This window comes from Ceratotherium simum, chromosome 3, assembly GCF_057802395.1.
Source record: "Ceratotherium simum simum isolate JZ-2026a chromosome 3, ASM5780239v1, whole genome shotgun sequence".
NCBI classification, from domain to species: domain Eukaryota; kingdom Metazoa; phylum Chordata; class Mammalia; order Perissodactyla; family Rhinocerotidae; genus Ceratotherium; species Ceratotherium simum.
In genome coordinates this window covers 91267264-91276371 of record NC_141902.1, presented here as the reverse complement: position 1 = coordinate 91276371, position 9108 = coordinate 91267264, and positions in this window count along the sequence as shown.

Here is a 9108-nt window from a genome sequence, read left to right as displayed (position 1 = left end):
AAAATCAAAGGCTCCCCTAACCCACTGGAGTTGGAAGCAACCAAAAATGACCCATGTTAATTTTCTGTTACCCCGCAGAATCAAGGACTCTTCTTGGTTATGTTTGTGGGCCTTGGCAGGTGAGCTTAAGGGCATTGTTAAAATAAAATGAAAAGAAAGCAAGTTGAGGCAAGAAAATTCTCACTTTGAATGTGAGAGAAAACAGCAGTCCTGCTCTCTCTGGCAAGGATTCATGTACTGTTAAGGGAAGAATCATGTTCTTTCTCAAGTAGGTTTTACTTTCTGAGATTTCTGTGTGTCTCTGTGTGTTGGCTAGGGAAGTGGGTTGGGGGCAGTTAGGAAGTAGTTGTTTATGAGTTTAGACTTTCTCTTGAGCACAGTAAAACTCTGCTCAGTTTCTCAGAAAGTGACAATAAAGTTAGAGGTGGAGAGGAAGTCAGAGACCCATGTTTCAGTGTGTGGTAAAGTTTTGCCCAAATATTTCCTTCAGAAACATTTGGTCATAGTAAGCCAAATCAACACCATGTCTGCGATTGGCATCAGGAAAAAGAAATCAGTAGGCGGTTTCTGCAGACTATGATGCTACATCCATTTACAGGCTCCTTTTCTCAGGGTTTTGGGTCCTTGAATCACATGAGGGAGTGTACCAGTAGCGACTGAAAGGGGAGGTGTTTTAGATGAGCTACCCCATCAGCATTATCGCAATGCATTAACTCTGTCCCAAACTAGAGTCACTTCAGAGCTGCATTCATTGGAAATGGCATGAAAAGAGGCATTTAAAACATATTTTGAGGCCTGTCATCTAAAGTCAGCCTCTGCTGAAAAAGTTTTCAGTTTGATAGGGAGTTTCTTGCTTCTCCCATCTGTCAGTGATGCCTACGTATCTGTTTTCAGCACCAGGGACAGCAAACACCTCCCTCAATTAAACCAAAGACCTGCTGTCCTGATTGACCTTCCAGGCAAGGAAGGGCAGGTTTTTCCTTTAGTTCCTATCCATTGGGGCCTCAACCTGGAAGACTTTATTCTTTTTTTTTTTTTTTTTAAAGATTTTATTTATTCATTTTTTCCCCCCAAAGCCCCAGCAGATAGTTGTATGTCATAGGTTCACATCCTTCTAGTTGCTGTACGTGGGACTCGGCCTCGCGCTGGACGGAGAAGTGGTGCCTCGGGGTGCGCCTGGGATCCAAACCCGGGCCGCCAGCATCAGAGCGCGCGCACTTAACCGCTAAGCCACGGAGCCGGCCCTGGAAGACTTTATTCTTAAGTTTTGGTGCTTATATCTTCTATTTACTTTCAAGCCTGGTGGCTTAGCTGTTTCTGTCACATCCTGGACCTGCTAACAAATGATGGGGGTTGGGCTAACACCCAGGTCTCCTGGCTCAGAGGAGTGGACATCAGTGGAGGGCACACTTTGGCACAGGCACCTCCTGCAGAAAGTCTTCACAAGACATCATTGACTTGTAAACTCCCCAATGGGGACTGCTTATTGGCAATCACTTTCTTTTTAAAATTTCTGCACAGTTCCGACAATGTCTGAGCCTATGTTTCACTCAGTGTGCATTTGTAGGCAATATTTCACAGAAGGTGAGGAGAAACTGTGAACTCTGAAGACAGAAAAGTGCCCAGTGATGCTGTTGTTGGGCATTTTGGAGACTTAGAGTGGGGCAGCAGCCACTCTTCAATCCTGAGTGCTGTTCAGCAGCTAACTTTGCCTTGAACAACCATAGAAAAATGCAAATGGCTCCTTAAGGCCTCCATCAGGCCAGACTGAAGGAATGCACTGAGAAAATGAGTATAGCGGAAGCACATGTTGTCACTTTTCTTTGTGATTGGCCAGTTGTCACATAGCACAATAACACATAGATGTCGTCTTGGAGGCGTCATTTTCTTCTCTTAACTAATGGACAGCATCCTCCCCTCTCATGTCAGGATGGCCCCAGTGCTAGGAAGGTACGACAGTCACTGAAGATTTCCTCTTAAATACTTTTTCTATTTCACAAGTGTTAGATAAATTCCACTTCAACTGCCTCTGGACCATCCAAGTCTCTGAACACTCCACCGTACCCACTCTTCCACTTTCTTCCCCTTCTTCAGTGTTCCTTATCATAATTTGTAACATTTAAAGGTCATAAAGCATTCTTTTTAAGGATAAATGAGATGGTAGAAGCAGGTTAGAGCCAGATCCCAGAGAAGCAAGTTCAATAGGACTGCAATTCTTAACCTTGGTGTGGATCTGAGGAAAATTCATCCTTTCCTCCATTCCTTGTCCTTTTGAGGACATCTCATTCCATTGCTCACAGTTGCCATGCAAAAAAGGCCATGGGAAGAGTGTCTCTAGATTATTTATGTGAGGGCTGGGGAAGGGAAGGGTCAAAAATTTTCTGTTAGAATTCTGTAGAATAGAGGAGCTCTTTTTTTTATACTGAAATCAAGGAACAGTCCTAGTTTTGAAAGAATATGTATGTGAAGGACCAACAGCTATAGGAGAGCTTGATAAGAGAAAATCTTTTTGCTTAGAACAGAAAGGAAGAAGTTGCAGATTGACTGGTAGGAAACAAATGATCTACTGGCCAGGGGGAAAGGTGGTCTGAATTTGGAGATACAGAGGAAGGCGTCTTTAGAGGTAGAGGTGATGCCAATGGAAGTCTCAGGAGGGAACAGGCCAGAGAATAAAATCCTATAGAGGTTCTCAGTACATTTTCTGGAAATTTCCTAAAACTCTCAAGGGCACTTCTAGCCCTCTGTCTCCTTAAAAGTGAGCTCAGTGCTACTTCTGGGTTCTTAAGGCAAATGCCCTACAAACACCAAAGTCTTGTATTTTCCACTATCAGCCAATGCTGGCTGTTCTGAGTGGGATATTTTCCCTTCCCTATGTGAAAGGGACTTGTTTTCAGGAGAAGTGTCCTTTAAATATCCAGCTAAAACTGGAGGTAATTTTTTGCATGATTGGCTTTTTACAGCTAGGTCTAAAGCAGAACAAAACTTGTATTAAACTAAGTGCTACTTTACATATCTTATTTCAAGGGAAATGAACGATTTATTGCTGTGTAAATGATGTACACTGATTTGTTTGCTACTGGACATTACATGTCCCTTTATCTTTAGGCTGATGTTGTGCAGCAAACTTTCAATATCTGGAAAATCAGCAGGTACCTACTTCAGTGCACTAGTAGGGTATTACGTTCTCAGAGAGGAATTTTGCGAATGAAGTTTAGGTGCTGTTGTAACTGATTTCCACTCCCATCCCTAAGCTTTCTGTATTAAATATATGTAAAGTGATTATATCTTGTCAGACCCCATGTGTTTGTGTGTGTTTCCCAATGTATGTATAAATATATTGGCCAACTGAAGGGTTAGTTGGATTATAGCAACTGCTGAGCAATGGTGTATATGGCAGTAGACATGTGAAACATACACATACTTGTTCTGAGGCCAAGCTAATCTTGCAGAGTTTAGGAAAAAAACACAATGTGGCATGGCTTGGAAAAAGTTTAGCAAAGGATATAGTATTGCCAAGCCATCATTCATTGGTGGAAACTTTGGCAGCAGCAGAGTTGAGGTGTGCTCAACTGGATTTTACTTCATTTATTTTAATCTCAATTGATTGTTCCTCAGTTCTCCTTTATGACTTAGAAATATTCCTCCATGATGCCTGTTTGTTTTTCCCAGGCCACTGGAAAGTGCTGATCATGCTTGCTTCTCATCACTCGAATCCCAAAGTTATTAACTTATATTGGGTTACTGAGGTTTTAGTAAACCTGGGTTTTACAAATAGTGCCCCTTCCTTGAGGTACTATTTCTTCCATTCATTTCCTTTACAATAAATAAATCCATGGGTTATGCTAAGTTTATTTGCATCCTGGCAAGTCTCAGAGAATCAATTTAGTTAAAATGATGACTGTATTTGCCTTTGGAGAAGAGGCTCATGGTCTACAATTCTTATGTAAAGATGTCCTTTACGCAAAAAAATACAGATTCTAATATGGTAAGATGGCCCCGGTGTCGGGGGAATGTGTTCTCAGTTGATATTAAGGGATGTGTTGAAAAGGCAAGTGCCCTCCATTTCTCTATTCCCTACCTTGCTCTTCCTTCCTCCCCAACCTCAAAAGGAAACAGAAAATTATTTTTTTAAATTGTATTAATAATTTATGTTTAATACAAAAGGATGATTTAATGGTATCACCAAAGGTCATTTTTCCCATTGTGCATGTCTTTCACTCTCGGCCCCGTACTCATCACCCCATTCTTCACCCTCATGCTTCCATCCCAAGGCAAACGTGTGTTCATTGGAATCTATCAGTGTTGGAGTTCAATGTGGGGGCAGAGATTTAACACCATGACACTAATGAAAACCAACCATTCTTCACTTTCAAATGGTTAATTACTACAAGAAGGCAAACTCTTTTCTTGGTTTTTGTTTAAAAACATTTTATACATATATATGTATATATGTGTGTGTATGTATGGACATATGTATGTATATGCACATGTACATGTATATATGTATATATCCATCTCCAGTATAAATATATCATATGTGAGAGTTGTAAATACTCCTTGATCATATGTCTGTCTTCCTCATGGTATCATATCTTCAATGTTATGTTAATGACTCCATTTATTGATTGATGAAATCGTGTGTAGACTATATCCTCCTGACATAGTTTATGTAGGGTCTCTTCTCAAATAAAGTATAAAACATCAACGCCCTTGTTTTATCTGGATTCATTATTTGGTAGGGAAGTGTGTTGAATTTAAGGGTAGCTCAAAGTTTGGGAAAGTCTGAATGGACTCACAGATTGTAGGATTTAGTGTTATCTTGAGAACTGGGTCTCTGGTTTGCTGAGGGTAAAAGTGACTTGCGCAATGTGTAAGGTAGCCTCTAAGCTGGATACTGGATTGAGATGAGTGTTTCAAGAAGAATATACACACATTTACGATTTGAGGCGGGGCCCAAGGAAAGGATTGGCTACCTCCAGCTCTATATCCTATCACTCCACGTGTTGCTCAACTTCCCAGTTACAGTCATTTAAGTTAAATTCCTAAGGTGGGCTAAGATATGTTCCCTCGGATATCCTTTTACCCCAGAGATTTTAGGATTCTTTGGCATAATTACTTTAAAACTCTTCTCTCTCTCTCTTTTCTTTTCAATTTCCGTTCCTTTCTCTATATCTTTCTTTCTTCTTTACATCACATGATGTGTTTCCTTTAATGAGATTTCAAGACTTATTGCCCTTAATTTCTTTCAAACACATTGATGGGTTTAGGGGAGAGACAGGGAAACACAGGCTATAATTTCACTCATGAGAGTTCAACAGAGAGCGAGAAAGGTCTAAGGCAGGGTTTCCCCACTTTGTCACTATTGACATTTTGGACCAGATAATTCTTTCCTGTGGGGGGCTGTCCTGTGTGTTGTATGATGTTTATCAGCATTTTTATTAGATGCAGTAGTACTCCTCCTCTGCTCCCTACCCTGGGGGTGTCAACTAGAAATGTCTCCAAATGTTGCCAAATGTCCCCTGGGGGGCAAAATATTGCCCTGCCTGAGAACCACTGGTTTACGGGTTTAGATCTCACCACACAATGTCTCAAGTATTGAAAGAGGAATTCAATTCAGGAAATGCAAGAGCCCCAGGTTATGCTCCAGACCTTTGTAGACCAAGCTGCTTGGCTGTACCAGGTGGTAAACTTGCCGCTTTTCTGGAAGCATATCTCCCTGCAAAGCCTGTTGCTGAGAATCAACTTACACAACATTTGGGTTTCAGACAGTGATACAAATATCTTCCTCATCTCCGTGTATCAAATGTGTCTTTATCCCCAGAATACCTGTTCATACCACTTTTAAAAAGATGTATAATTTGTATGGCTCTGAATGGAAAAAACCCAAATAACCTTTTCAACAGTTTTATTCCTGTGAAAGAAGCTGACATACCTAAGGGACAGAGACTTTTGTGCTTCAACTGTCCCTTGAAATAAATCATATTTTTCACCTGGCCCTTGCCACATGGACACATAAATTACAAAGTCATAGTTAGGCCCCTTACAGGCTTGGGACAAAAGTCCCCTGTGATTAAACTCCTTTTTATGAGTGAGTGGAACTTGCATTAAGTCTTCCCAGGCAAGGGCCAATGTTCTCTGTAGTGATATGCGCATCGCGTGTACTTAATTGACATTTGTTGAGTTGAACTGGATTTCTCATTCTCCAAGGCCCAGATGTACAAATGAGTACCGTATTCAAAGTGCTACCATTATGCCTCATGAACCTCACTTGTGAAAACAGTCAAGATCCAGAATTCTGAACAACTTGACAACATGGAAGTTATGAATCAATATCTCGCCTCTCCAGCATGCAGCTGCCTTTGCATCAGTGGTTTCCTATGGCAGCATCTGTGGCAGAATTGGGCCACTTAAAGGCACAAGTAGATGTTTCTCAAAGTAGGATTTTGAATGTCCTCTAAATTCTAGGCCTGGTGGCTTGGCCTTTTCATTATTTAGTCTAGCGATGGCAGTTGATGGAAGTGCAGTGAGAAACAGTGGGTCCCACCCCACACACCTGAAACCCTCAACCTCATCCTTCTCCAAAGAGTTCTTCCTACTCCACACAAGGCCAAGGAGGCCCTGGGGGCTCACATCTGCACTTCAGAATGTCCTCACACCCTCATGACTCATTATTTAGCGTTTAATTTGGAATGACAATCCAAGGAGTGGATAAGATTATGGATTTCTAGGTCTGGAAGGTCCTTGATTGATAAGCTCATTCAACTACTTGCCTATAGCCAGGCTTCTCAGGTGAACAAAAACTGGGACAATCTCTCAAACGAAAGTATCTTCCAATGCTGGAGGGCATGGCTAATATTGTTGTATAAAGACAACATGCTCCTAAAAATTCATCACACCAGTGGTGACACAAAGAAGCAATGGTCTAACAGAGAAACTTCAGAAATAGCACCTGGCCATCCCTGAGACTGAATCTGGGGGCTGCATATAACAGCATCAATGGCAGAAGTGCCTGGAGGGTTTTCATCAGACACAAGTATCAGAGCTGAAGTCCTAGGTAAGTGGGTAATTTTTGGCATGGATCTTAGACATATACAGGAGTGAGCTCCCAGGAATACTACTTGAGCCTCTCAGAACACATTCCTCTGATGTTTCAGGGCTCAGGGGCCCTTGGCCTAGGCTATGCCCTGTTCCTTGCTCCTGTTGGGATGCTCAAGGTTACATAGCTATTAACCAGCAAGATGTTCTATTTTAGCCTCTCTTTTCCCCCAACACCAAGCTTTGCAATGTTCTCAATTATTCAAATCACCAGTGCAGGGCTCGGCAGAGGGTCTAATTACTGTCTTGCTTGCGGCTTGCTGATGAGCTGCAAGGGCCAGATAAGTAGGGAGGGGCAGCTTCTTTGGAAAGCTCTCTGGGCATCTCAGTTTTATTAGGGAAGGTTGGATGGGACAGCCTGGGAGAGGTTGCTTGGTAAGGTCACCTTCTGACTACAGATCATTGCCAGATGCCCGTGCCCAAGGAGAAAGCACCTTCTTTATATTCAATCAGAGTCTCTATGAGGGTCCTGGTCATTAGTCCTTTTCTCCTCAGACTTTTGAGAATATTCACACACCCTTTTTGTCACTCAAGCTCAAATAGCCTTTGCTGACAAATGCTAAGATGTAATAGAAAGAGGCCATGGAAGGGGGAAGGTGCCGGGACGTTGTAATGATCATTCATATTAAAGTCACACGTCACTATTTCCCAAGCAAGCTCTCTGCTAAGTGGTCTGCATGAGTTAATCCTTTTAACTGGGGCAGATATTAATATTTCCATTGTATAGATGTGCTAATCCAGCCTCAGAGGTTCAGATAACTTGTCCAAATTACTTGAGGCAGAGACAGAGTTTGAACTCTGCAGTTGGGTTTAATACACATGATCTTAATCCCCACTCTATACTTTCTATCACATGGATAGAAGCTTCTGCCCAGGAGCGCAGTGGAGGGTTCTAAGCCAAAGAACACGGAAGGGAAATGCAGTTTGGAAGACATCTCTTTTAGGATAATATTTCATTCATTCTTTGATGTAATAAATTTAGAAGCACTGTCATGTTAGATGTACTATGGTGTGATAGAGCGTGGAGACTTCACCCCGCACTCTGGATCCCACAGTGAAGAGAGATGGTCTAGGTTGCTAAGAGCAAGGGTAAAAGATGCAGAAGGATGGCAAAGGAGGACAGGATTTCAGTTCATGACTCAGATGATGGCTAAGAGAAGATTTTTTGATAAAGAGACTCCCCTGGCTTCTCCCAGAACAGAGCCAACTTCTCCCTCCTTTTGCTCTTGTGTTGTGTATGGTAAGTTCTAGGACTTTGATATACACTAAACAGAATTTAGTGAGACCCTTGACATTCTCCTGGATTTTACTTCAGGTGGGAAGCCAGAACACTCTTCCAAGCCCTAATGTACACATTGACCTAGAAAGAAGGGCAATGTCTCAATCGTAGTCTCACACCCTCAAGTCACAACTCCAGGGACACACCGGCTCTGTTCATTTCCCATCTCTATGAGACACAGTAAGCCACTGTCTCCTGTTACATAATGGAAAACCCCACTGTCAGAGTTACACACAATGGGGCTGATCATAAATGTGATTTATGGAGTTAGTTCAGTTACTGCCTCTGATGCTGGCCTCAGCTGCCAGGATTTTAACTGACAATTTCTGTTTATTTATTTCTCACTATATAATATCTGACTTCACATTATAAATTCTTCTGATTGGAATTTCATGGCATCTGCTTTAGTATTTATTGATGGTATGCTCATCAGGGACTTTGTCCTTTTGGGGGATGAGCTGGGCTCTGAGCCCCTGGTTCTATCTGTCAGGGTGAGGTTAGGGCCCTGACACCCCAAAATAAGAGGACTTAACTGCTACCTCTTGTGCCTCGTGACAGACACCTGTCTGTATGTTAGAGATATGGTCACCTATGATGGATGTCTCTTGTGATTCAAAATCACTGGGAATAAATGGCAAAAAGTAACTCGGAGTGAAAATGGTGTTTGACCACTTGAAAGAGGTCTGGTGAGGTAGGATATCAGGAATGCCAGATTCTGCCTGGATGGTGGCTAC